Genomic DNA, 12,440 nt, shown 5'->3' with positions numbered 1-12,440 from the left:
AGAGGGGTCTTTCTCCAGGGAGCCCGCTCACCTGGGTCTCAGCCAGTGATGGCTGTCGCCCCGTCATCCCACATTTGTAGAGTGGGATGCACTTGATCCCCCAGTGTCATGGGTGCTGGCACTGTGTCACCTCCATTTTACAGGGGGAAGCTGAAGCTCAGAGAGGCACGTGTCAGCGAGTGATAGCAGGGGCAGGATTCAGGGTAGACAGTCCTGGTCCGGAGAAGGTGCGGCTCGGGGAAGACTGCCCTGGCACAGTCACTGCGCCAGGGTAGATGGCACTATGGCAGGCACATTGTGGAGGGACCAACGGAGGAGCCACTAGCTTGGCTGGGGCTGGAGGGGGCGGGGCGTGGGGCTCATAGGAGGGGCAGGCATGCACCGAGACCAGTATTCTAAAGAGATCAGCTCATGAAAGAAGGCATTTGTATATTTTTGGATGCCGTAACAACGATTTTTCACATAGATATTTAAACATGAATATGTCAGTTTTGTATTTATTTGACAATCAATGATGTAATGGAAACTTCAAGTCTAGATGAGCAAAAGCAGATGTTTGTTTTAAAACATGGTCTGGCCAGAGTACATTACAGTGATTTCTGACACAATGTTTGGTAACATATACATAAAAAACCAAGCATTTTTCACTTAAAATATGAGACAATAAAGCATAATGGTTAAGAGTATGGACTGAGAGCCAGATGGCCTGGATTCAAATCCCAGCTTTGGCACTTTCTAGTTGTGACCTTGGGCCCTTAGTACATCTGTCAGCTTTAATTTCCTCATCTGTACAATGGGGATCATACCGTTTAAGGATGTGAGGATGACATGGGCCATGTTTCTAAAGCACACAGGGCTGCCTGGTACAACAGTGATTGTTCAAGTGTGTGCTAACATTAAAGTTGCAAGTAACAAACATTTCAAAATGGGCTCAAAATCCAGGGCACGTGTGCCCAGCCAGCATTGCTCAGTGGTTGAGCGTCAACCTATGAACCTGGAGGTCAGGGTCCAATTCCTGGTCAGGGCACATGCCCCATTAGCGAGCTCCGATCCCCAGTGCAGGGCATGCAGGAGGCAGCCAATCAATGATTCTCGTCATTGATATTTCTCTCTCTCCTCTCTTCCTCTCTGAAATAAATAAAATTATATTTTAAAAAATCCAGAGCACGTGTTACTGTTCGAGTCAAAAAACAGGGCCCATGGGTGCTTTTTATGCATGTGGTTCAAGGGTGACCACTAAGGTGGGCCTCCATTTCCCCTATACTTACGGTGCCCAGCTCTGGTCTACCTGGGCTTGAGGTTCCTGGGATTTTCTGTCAACACTGCAAAAGCCCTACCCACTTTACAGATAAGGAAACAGGTTCAGAGAGGACGGTAGCCACAGCTATTAAGCATGGAGCCTGGAAGTCTCTGGAATGACGGCCAGCACTGAACTGGAAGGTATAATTACTGAGCCGTATAGAGTGAGGGGTGAGGCCAGGGCTGAGTCCTAATGCCACCACTTCTGGCTGTGTACCCTGAGTGCAGTTTTTTAAATTTTTACCTCCTGGGTCTCCGTTTCCCTAGCTTTTAAGAGGGTAATGATAGTGCAGACGTTGAGGTTTGGGAGAATGAAGTGAAGCATTTTAGTGTGGGCACTGGGTGCCTGTGCTCACTAAGGCGTCGCCAAGAGCTGCTGACACTAAATGCTGCCTATTGGGGGCCCCAAAGCAACCAGGTGGCCCTTTCCCTGGTCCGGACCCATGTTTTTTAAACCCCAAGCAATCAGATTTTTAAAATAAAAGTGGGCCCTCCTGTTCTCCCAGGAGCGTGAGAACAGTGTCCATGAGGGGGCGCCAGAGCACCAGGCACAGCAGCAGCCATCCTCCCACCTCCCTTTGTGCCTGGCCGTTCTCTGGCTCTCACTGGCTTCCCGGGGACCCCCTGGCCCTGCCTTGGGAACCTAGAAGCTGGCTGAGACCCAGCAGCCCAGACTCAGCCTGAAGAATCCTCCAGGCTCGGCATTCACCACTGACTGTTTAGACAAAACTTTTGCCAGGTGCAGACCCTGGGGGGACGCCTGACGTACTTTTAAAAAAAGTATTTGCTTAGACTGAACAAACAAAAGTAAGAATCAGCTCCCCTTGACCAAAGCTGTCTCCCAAAGGCCCACTTTGTAACCATAGTTACAGTTTCTTGGGTCTCTTCCTAGATGTAGACACATCAAATGTTAGAGATAGACCAGGTCTGGGTGACCTGGTCCCCCGGACCCAGCTGCTTCTTGCCCCCGCCCCTCAGTCTCCTGCTGGTAACATGGTCACAGCCAGGAGATGAGTTTGAGGATCTGGCTCCCAGAGTCCCCCCAGCTTTAAGCTCACCCATCCCTTTAGAGGGGCTGGTGGCACTGAAGAGGGGATCCCCTCTAGCATAGGGAGGCGGGGCCTCTGTTCCCTCCGCCCCTTCTCCTCCAGGGTCATCCCAGAAAGGTCCACCCTGCTAGTGGAACCCACATTCACTATTTCCCCATGGAGGGAAGAGCAGAAGACTCCCTTTCCCTGGGGTTGCCCTGCAAGATGGGGCTCCGGTGGTGGGCCCCCCAACAGAACCCTGCCAGGTCTCCCCTCTCTCCAGCTGGGAGGGCAGAGGCCCCTGCACCCAGCCTTACTTAGCGTGGACATCTTTCCCTGAAGCCTTCCCTGCTCTCCGGGCTCCGGTCAGGGGTCCCTCTGAGCGCCCCCTCTCTGTCGGAACTCGTCTCGTTGGATTTAGTTTTCTTGTTTATTTCCGTCAGAGGGTGCGCTCTGGGAGGACGGGCTCTGCTGAACTGTGTTTCTTCCCAGCGCTCAGCACAGAACGGACACTCCGTGGTGAATCAGTTACCCAATGCTTTCCACCAGAGTCCACACTTCCCCCTTCTCCCAGGCCCACTAACGATTACACACCCCGCCTCTGGGGTTAGCCACGGGCCAGGCTCTGCCCGGTGGAACCGGAGCCGAAGTCACAAGTGGGAACCTTGCAGGAGTAGGTCATGGTCCTTCCAGCGCCCTTCCTCCTGACCAGGGACTGGCACGTCCCAGTGGGGTCCTCGGGGAGGACAGCAGGAGCACGTGTCGCACGAGTGAGAAGTAAGCCTGTGGTGGCCCAGTCGTGTGGTGTGTTTGGGGCAGTTGTTCCTGGATGCACAGACATGTAATATCATTAAAAAAAAAAAAAAAAAATTCCGCCCGGCCGGTGTGGCTCAGTGGTTGAGCGTCAACCTATGAACCAGGAGGTCGCAGTTCGATTCCCAGTCGGGGCACATGCCCGGGTTGCAGGCTGGATCCCCACTGTGGAGCATGCGGGAGGCAGCTATCGATGATTCTCTCTCATCATTGGTGTTTCTGTCTCTCTTCCTCTCCCTTTCTACTGAAATCAATAAATTAAAAAAAAAAAAATCCCTTTTAGCTTAGATGAGCTAGAATAGTTGCTGTTCTGTCACTGAGGTCTGACCTATATGCACACCTTCTCCCGAGTATATAGAACAAAGTCACTGGAAGTCCCTGCTCAGCTACCTTCCCATCCCCAGGAGAGAGCAAGAGCTTCTCATAGTATCAGCTACCATTCCCAGGGGAGCTTTCTGATTGGCTCTGCTGGGTCAGTCCTTCTGTCCTGGGCCAATCACAGTTGCCAGAGAGAGGGGGGACAGTGACTAATTGGTCAGACCTGGGTCATTTCCTCCCACTGTGGTCTGGGTCAGGGCCTGTTGCTAGGAGAGGATGAGAAAGCTTGGAGCAGAGAAAGCATTAGCTGCCAACCTGTCTGCCGCCTCCCGCCACAGGGCGGCGCTGTTAACCAGTCCCACGGAGACTTGGCTGTAATTAGGCCGCGAGGGCGGGAGATTATCACAGGAGTCCCAGGGTCCGCTCATGGGTGATCATGCCTGTTCCCCAACCCTACCACCATGGAGGGACGCAGAACTATCCCCAAGTGCACTCCTAACATGCTTCCGGTGGGGATGGGAAATGGGTTCAGAAGGAATGGGTCGCCTGGGCGGCTGGGATCAGGCGGGGCGGGGGGGGGGGGGGGGGGCTTGGTCCAGGCCTTCCAATCCCCATCATTGCTGAGCCCGGGGCCAAGCCTGCCTGGGCGGTGTGGGGCTCTGGCCAGGGTCTCCGCCTCAGCCCAGGACTCATCTGCGGGGGAACGAAGACAATGGGGACTTCAGCGGGATAGCGTGTGTAAAGTGCCTGACCTGGGGCCTGGCCATAGCAGGCTCCTCCTGGTGACCGTGACCAGGAGAGTAACAGCAGTACTTAATTCCACTTCTGCAGAGCAACTTTCGTGTTGCCATGGTGACTAGACTCCCTGTGACTAGGCTTATTTTAGAACTTGGTCCACATAGAAGCGGCTTTGTCCTCAGGCCCACCTGCTGCAGCCTTTGTCCTGTGGGCCTGTCCCCTGGTGCCAGGCCAGGTGGGGCAAGCAGAAGGGTACAGGGAGCTCCACTGGGCCTCTACCTCAACCCTCCCCACCCCTCCGCCTGCCCCCTAAATCTGGCCCGACCGGAGGCTAGGCCTGGGTTCTACTCCTGCCTCCACCACAGGCCTGCCCCAGCCTCTCCAGCCTCTGTCTCTCAGGAGATGATGTGTTTTGCTGGGTTTCCAACCTGGAAAGCAACTGTCACGCACCCATCATTTCTGTGCAGTTGTGACCATGTTGTCGATGCGGCCGGGGGTCCTAGCCCTTCCCCTGACGTCGTTTCATCATGTTTAGGTATTCAAATCTGTGATAAAGGATGTGAGTGAGGAACCATGAGAAACAGACCTTGGCTTGGAGGCAGAGCCTGGGCAAGATAAACAGGCCCTCGGGCTGGAGAAGCACGCAGAGGGCCCCTCGGGACTCATGCCGGAGCGGCCGTGACCAGCCCCGTGACATCTCTGGACCTCAGGTCCTCCATCTGTGAAATGGGAACACTGAGCCAGCTGATCCTTGAAGCCCCTAGGCTCTGAGGTCTGGGGGTCTGTGACCCATGAACTGTCCAGAATGTTCTTGGCATGCCAGGTGTTATGGGGGATAAGATGGGAGGAGGTGTGGGCCTGCCCTCAGCGACCCACACAGCCAGGCCACAAAACCCTATCCAAGAACTATAATTCTAGAATCAAAGGAAGAAAAGTACAGAGTTCCAGTGACAGCAATGCCGACAGCTACACTTGAACCTCAGCCTTGCCCCACACCTTCACAGCCCCTCACGCTCCCATGCTCACCCTCAGGCCTGTGCCGTGTCCTTGCCATCTCTCCTGCATGGACCCTCCTTACGCCCTCGGGCTGTTCCTTCTGCTGGGACTGCCTTCTAGGTGCAAAGCAGGACTCCCCCTCCTCCTGGTTCATGGCTCTTTCCTCCCTCCCTCCCTTCCAGTCCTGCAGCTGCCAGCCCAGCGATGGCCCAGAGCGGGCACCCTGTCCACCCAGGCGGCGAGTCCTGGCCGCTCCCCCTGGATGATGAGCTCAAGCGCAGCTTCTGCTCCTTCTCTGGGCCCACGTCCCTCGAGCTCAGCTCAGGCCGCGGGGGAGAGTGGGCCATTGACATGAGGTGAAGGAGCGGAACCCCAGTTCGAATGCTGCTCTGCGTTACTAGGTCTGCCATCTTGGGCCAGTTTCTTAGCCTCTCCATGCCTCAGTTTGCACATCTGCAAAATGGGGACAGGGATAGTGATACCTCATAGGTTTGCTTTGATGATTAAATGAGATGTTGAAATACAGGAATAGCTGGGGGCCTGGCAGGGGCTGGCAGACAATTCGTGTTAGCGTCAGTGCTGTGGTCATTGCTAGGGACTCAGGGAGTGGTGGTGGGATTTAATAGAACCAGGAGGCAGGAGAGAGAGAGAGTTGGGGAGGGGTTTATGGGTGAGGGAGCAGAGAGGGGGCTTGAGCTGGGGAGTGAAGGCTGCCAGGGGGTGTGAGGGGAGGCAGAAGGAGAGCAGAGGGCATCAGCCAGGGTCCGCCTGGTGTGAGAACTCCTCTGTCACAAGTGTCCCCTGCCAGCCAGCTGCTCTCAAAATAGCTGTCTCTGTTGGGGCTGTGGCTGGTGGGGGGCAGGGCTGGGAGCCCCATTTGGACATGTCCTGGGGCCCTGGGCTCTTGTGGTTCTGAGCCTGGCAAGGAGCCCCTGTGACCTGTGCCTTGAGTGGGGCCAGTGGGGCTCTGGGAGTCCCTCCTGTGGTGTGTGTGTGTGTGTGTGTGTGTATGTGTGTGTGTGTATGTGTGCACGTGTGCGCGGTGGGCTGGGGTAGGGAAAGGGTCTTCCTGGCATGGGGCTGGGGTGTTCTGGGGATAGGCAGGAAACGCCATAGTGATAATGACAATAATGATAGTGGTCATCGCCTTTTTCATCATCATGAGAATGAGGCAGACACAGCGAACTTGCCCACCAGGCCCATCCTCTCTCCTTCCAAAACAACCAAGTATGTGCGGTACAGCCCAGTGAACCACACCTCCCCGCCCCCCCCCCCGACTCCTTTGCAGCTAGGGTGACCATGTGACCCACTCTGGCCAATGCGATTCGGGTGGAAGTCAGCTGAGAGGGCCCTGAGAAAGCTGTTGTGTTCCCATTTGGTCCCCAACTCTTGGCTTTGTGTGTCTCTGTGCTCGCTCCTGCCCTCCAGCCTGCTGAGGGAGCTGAGCAGGAGAGAGCTGGGGTGTTGGAAAGCAGGCGCTGGGCTGTCAGGGAAAGGACGACGGTGCGTCTGGTTTACCTCTGTCTCCCTCACCTCGCCAGGGCCTGGCATGAGCGGGCATGGACCTAGATACTTACTGAACCCGTGAACGTGTCTGTGTCCACTCAGCAGACGCCTCTGCAGTGGCTTCTGTGTGCTGGGCTCTGTCCTGGGCACGGGCATAAAACCCAGGCCCCTGGGCGTCTGATGGACAAGGCGGCGTGTCCTCCTCTGTGGCCAGATCTGGGCTCACAGGGAGCAGTGTCTGAGCCGCGGGAACAAGCACAGGAAGGGGGAATGTCGGAGTGAAATACGCTGCAGGAAACAAACCAGGGGCATGGGCAGAGAGTGGTGGAAGGAGTGTCGATTTCTATTAGTTATCATTTAAAAACCTTTATGATGGAAAAATAGCCAACATCGGGAAAGGTAGAACGGAGCAAAGATCCCTGGGTACCCACTCCCAGCATGGCGCCCGCCCCTGCCCCTAACCCTGGTTGTTGGAAGCCAAGATTCAGGTAAGATGTGCAGAGGAGGCCTCTCTGAGGAGGGGTGTTTGGGCCAAGTCCTGGCGGGAGTGTGAGGGGCATCTGGGGAGGATGTTCTGGGTGGAGGGGGAGCAGGGCCACGTTCCTGGGAGGACGAGGCCTGGCGGGTGTGAGGGAGGGGAGGGCGGGTGGCAGGACACGCGTTGAGGGCCAGAGCCAGGGGCTGCCCGGAGGGGGGAGGGAGGACAGGGGGTCAGGGAGAGACCCCATGGGGCCAGAGGAGCCCGGATACGGGTCGCAGACCCGGTCACCGTGAGCCTTGGATTGTGGTTTCTCCTCTGGAAGGAAGGACACAACTGCTCACCTCCCGGGACACCTTCTTCCTCCTCTTCCGCCACCATAGTCCTCCCGGTTCTAAGGGGCTCTGGTCTGTCTGTGCCGCCCAGACACGTGGTGTTGACAATTCCAGCGAAGGAGCAGGAAACAGGGCCGTCCTGCCCCGCTGCCTGCCCGGCCTCCCAGCCTTTGCCCACCTCCCACCCACCCTGCACCTGACCAGTGAGCCAGCCCTGTCCCAGGAGCCAGGCTGTTGGAGGTTGAGCACAGAGCACAAGTAACCGGAGTATGTGGGTTCCCGTCCGGCCCCTCCTCCCAGGGTCCTCTGGCCCGGAGAGGGCAGCTGGGGCCCCAGGTCTGGGTGTTGGGCTGAGCGGAGGGGGTGGGGGCTGGGAGGGAGCGTGTGATCTGGGGGAGCTGCCACACCTCAGGCAGCTCTGCTTTCCCGTGGGGCGGAATGGGGATGATGGAATACGCCTCCTAGGACTATTGTGAGAATGAAGTGAGGGATTTGGGAAGGAGCGCAGCCCACAGTTGAATTCTGGATCAACTTGCTTCTTTTCTGTGTGACCTGGTCCCACCTCTCTGAGCCTCAGTTTCCAAATCGGCAACATCAGGCGCGGGGGGGGGGGGGGGGACGCCGTCTGGTGGGTTGTTGGGTAAAACGGGACAGTGCCCAGGAAGCCTGGCAGGGAACCCCCCTGGCTTGTCACAGGCCTCTCCTTCCCCGCCCCTCCCTCACTTCCGCTGGGACCTCAGGGGTCTGGGGAGGAAGGGCCCTGTGTCTCTCCAAGTGAGTGGGTGAGGACTCCCCCAGCCTTGCCCTCCGTCTTGGCCTGGTCCCAGTCTCCGCATGGCCTCCCCCCTCGGGCTCAGCTCCTCCCGCCACTGGAGAACCACGGGGAGCTGGAGCCGCTGCCTCCCTCCGGCTCCCCCAGGGGGAGACCGGTATCCACGCCTTGTTACGGGCCTCGGGCCTCGGGCCTCGGGCTGCTTCTGCTCCAGGGCTCCAGGGCAGGTTCTGGTCCGCGTTCCATTTATAAATGAGGAGAGAGCCCTAGCTGGTTTGGCTCAGTGGATAGAGTGTTGGCCTGGGGACTGAAGGGTCCTGGGTTCGATTCTGGTCAAGGGCATGTACCTCGGTTGCAGGCTCGATCCTCAGCCCTGGTCGGGGCACATGTGGGAGGCAACCAATCGATGTTTCTCTCTCTGTGTGTCTCCCTTTTCCTTCCATTCTCTCTAAAAATCCATGGAAAAATATCCTCAGGTGAGGATTACAACAACAAAACAAACAAAATATAAATGAGGAGAGTCAGGAGCCTAAATGAAAACCCAGGTCTGTCTGACCCCAAAGCCAGTGCCCTTTCTGTTCCCGCTTTGCCAGGTGGGCTGTACCCTCTGGAGGGCTCCGCCCACTCACCCGCTGGAGACAAAAGAGCCAGAGAACAGAACAGATGTTGGAGAGTTCAGTGAACGAATGAATGACTTACAGGCAAGTGAGGGAGGGAATGAGTGGGTGAATTTATGGAGGCCCTTCATCCACCCTTCCCCCCATGTTCCACCCCAATGTCGTCCCCTCACCCACCTTTGCCATGGACCCCTCCTCTGCCACAATAGACGGCTCCCCACCCTCACCTGCAGCCCACCTGCCTCCTCAGGGTGCTGTAAGAGGGTTGCCTTGGCAACCATAAGTTTCCAATTGAAGCAAAAAGTTCCTACTGCGGTTTGCAATAGAGAGTGACAGGGGTGGCAGCAGCAGAGAAGGTTGCCACAGCAACGGGAATATTTAAGTCAAACTTCGTGGTCTGGGTGTGGGGAGATTAGCCTTAGCAAGTCACATAGACTCGGGGCCCCTTGCCGGGTGGGGCAGCCAACTGCGTGCTGTGGGGAGGGAGGCAGCTGGGCCTACTGGGCGCTGTGGGGAGGGAGGCAGCTGGGCCTACTGGGCGCTGTGGGGAGGGAGGCAGCTGGGCCTACTGCGTGCTGTGGGGAGGGAGGTCGGGCCTACTGGGCGCTGTGGGGAGGGAGGTCGGGCCTACTGGGCGCTGTGGGGAGGGAGGCAGCTGGGCCTACTGGGCGCTGTGGGGAGGGAGGCAGCTGGGCCTACTGCGTGCTGTGGGGAGGGAGGCAGCCGGGCCTACTGGGCGCTGTGGGGAGGGAGGCAGCTGGGCCTATTGCGTGCTGTGGGGAGGGAGGCAGTTGGGCCTACTGGGCGCTGTGGGGAGGGAGGCAGCTGGGCCTACTGGGCGCTGTGGGGAGGGAGGCAGTTGGGCCTACTGGGCGCTGTGGGGAGGGAGGCAGCTGGGCCTACTGGGCGCTGTGGGGAGGGAGGCAGCTGGGCCTACTGGGCGCTGTGGGGAGGGAGGCAGCTGGGCCTACTGCGTGCTGTGGGGAGGGAGGTCGGGCCTACTGGGCGCTGTGGGGAGGGAGGTCGGGCCTACTGGGCGCTGTGGGGAGGGAGGCAGCTGGGCCTACTGGGCGCTGTGGGGAGGGAGGCAGCTGGGCCTACTGCGTGCTGTGGGGAGGGAGGCAGCCGGGCCTACTGGGCGCTGTGGGGAGGGAGGCAGCTGGGCCTATTGCGTGCTGTGGGGAGGGAGGCAGTTGGGCCTACTGGGCGCTGTGGGGAGGGAGGCAGCTGGGCCTACTGGGCGCTGTGGGGAGGGAGGCAGTTGGGCCTACTGGGCGCTGTGGGGAGGGAGGCAGTTGGGCCTACTGGGCGCTGTGGGGAGGGAGGTAGCCGGGCCTACTGGGCGCTGTGGGGAGGGAGGCAGCTGGGCCTACTGCGTGCTGTGGGGAGGGAGGCAGCTGGGCCTACTGGGCGCTGTGGGGAGGGAGGCAGCTGGGCCTACTGGGCGCTGTGGGGAGGGAGGCAGTTGGGCCTACTGGGCGCTGTGGGGAGGGAGGCAGTTGGGCCTACTGGGCACTGTGGGGAGGGAGGCAGCTGGGCCTACTGGGCGCTGTGGGGAGGGAGGCAGTTGGGCCTACTGGGCGCTGTGGGGAGGGAGGCAGTTGGGCCTACTGGGCGCTGTGGGGAGGGAGGTAGCTGGGCCTACTGGGCGCTGTGGGGAGGGAGGCAGCTGGGCCTACTGCGTGCTGTGGGGAGGGAGGCAGCTGGGCCTACTGGGCGCTGTAGGGAGGGAGGCAGCTGGGCCTACTGGGCGCTGTGGGGAGGGAGGTAGCCGGGCCTACTGGGCGCTGTGGGGAGGGAGGCAGCCGGGCCTACTGGGCGCTGTGGGGAGGGAGGCAGTTGGGCCTACTGGGCGCTGTGGGGAGGGAGGCAGTTGGGCCTACTGGGCGCTGTGGGGAGGGAGGCAGTTGGGCCTACTGGGCGCTGTGGGGAGGGAGGTAGCCGGGCCTACTGGGCGCTGTGGGGAGGGAGGCAGCCGGGCCTACTGGGCGCTGTGGGGAGGGAGGTAGCCGTGCCTACTGGGCGCTGTGGGGAGGGAGGTAGCCGGGCCTACTGGGCGCTGTGGGGAGGGAGGCAGTTGGGCCTACTGGGCGCTGTGGGGAGGGAGGCAGCTGGGCCTACTGGGCGCTGTGGGGAGGGAGGCAGCTGGGCCTACTGGGCGCTGTGGGGAGGGAGGCAGCTGGGCCTACTGGGCGCTGTGGGGAGGGAGGCAGTTGGGCCTACTGGGCGCTGTGGGGAGGGAGGCAGCTGGGCCTACTGGGCGCTGTGGGGAGGGAGGCAGCTGGGCCTACTGGGCGCTGTGGGGAGGGAGGCAGCTGGGCCTACTGGGCGCTGTGGGGAGGGAGGCAGCCGGGCCTACTGGGCGCTGTGGGGAGGGAGGTAGCCGGGCCTACTGGGCGCTGTGGGGAGGGAGGTAGCCGGGCCTACTGGGCGCTGTGGGGAGGGAGGCAGTTGGGCCTACTGGGCGCTGTGGGGAGGGAGGCAGCCGGGCCTACTGGGCGCTGTGGGGAGGGAGGCAGCCGGGCCTACTGGGCGCTGTGGGGAGGGAGGCAGCCGGGCCTACTGGGCGCTGTGGGGAGGGAGGCAGCTGGGCCTAGTGGGCGCTGTGGGGAGGGAGGTAGCCGGGCCTACTGGGCGCTGTGGGGAGGGAGGTAGCCGGGCCTACTGGGCGCTGTGGGGAGGGAGGTAGCCGGGCCTACTGGGCGCTGTGGGGAGGGAGGTAGCCGGGCCTACTGGGCGCTGTGGGGAGGGAGGTAGCCGGGCCTACTGGGCGCTGTGGGGAGGGAGGTAGCCGGGCCTACTGGGCGCTGTGGGGAGGGAGGCAGTTGGGCCTACTGGGCGCTGTGGGGAGGGAGGCAGCTGCCGGCTCCAGGGGCTCATTGTTTCAGAGGGCGATGGATCTGGCTTGGCGCAGGGCTTGGGGATGGCTCCGTGTCCTCGATCATGTCCATGTTGGGCAGCACTTTTTGTCACCCTCTTTGCTAACTAGCCTGTCCTTTGTTGCTGCAGACGCAGCCCAGAGCTCTCAGACCGATGCCAGTGCTCCCTGGGCCTGCTTGGCCGGAAGCCATTGCCGAGTAGGTTAAACCACGAGCTCCTCCCCTAGGGAGGAGAGAGAAACTGAGGCCAGCGGGTGTGAGGAGAGAGGCTGTGTTGGGGCCTAGACAGGGCCACTTGAATCAGGCCTTTGGCTTCCCGGGGACCCGCTCTCAGCCTCTGGTCTTGTAAGGCAAGTGGGGTGGGGCTGCACCCACCGGGTCCCACCTGCCCTGGGTGGGCAGTGTCAGCCCCTGGCTGCTGCCCTCTGTCCTCCCCGCCTGCTCCAATCCTGTCCCCTAGTCAGCACATCTCACCCTGCTGCTGTCCCCCAGGGTCCCTGGAGACCACCCTCCCCTCCACCTCCCGCAGTGGCCCGGATCCCGCTGCCCTTCTCCGTGCCATCTTGTTGATGGTGTCACACTCTGCATTACTGTCCATCTCCATGTGACAGACCCTCTGTCTCTCTCCTCTACCACTTTCTGCCCAGGGCCTGTGCCTGTG

Source organism: Myotis daubentonii, chromosome 2 (assembly GCF_963259705.1).
Source record: "Myotis daubentonii chromosome 2, mMyoDau2.1, whole genome shotgun sequence".
Lineage (NCBI taxonomy): Eukaryota > Metazoa > Chordata > Mammalia > Chiroptera > Vespertilionidae > Myotis > Myotis daubentonii.
The sequence above is the reverse complement of the archived record's forward strand: the minus strand, read 5'-3'. Positions refer to the sequence as shown.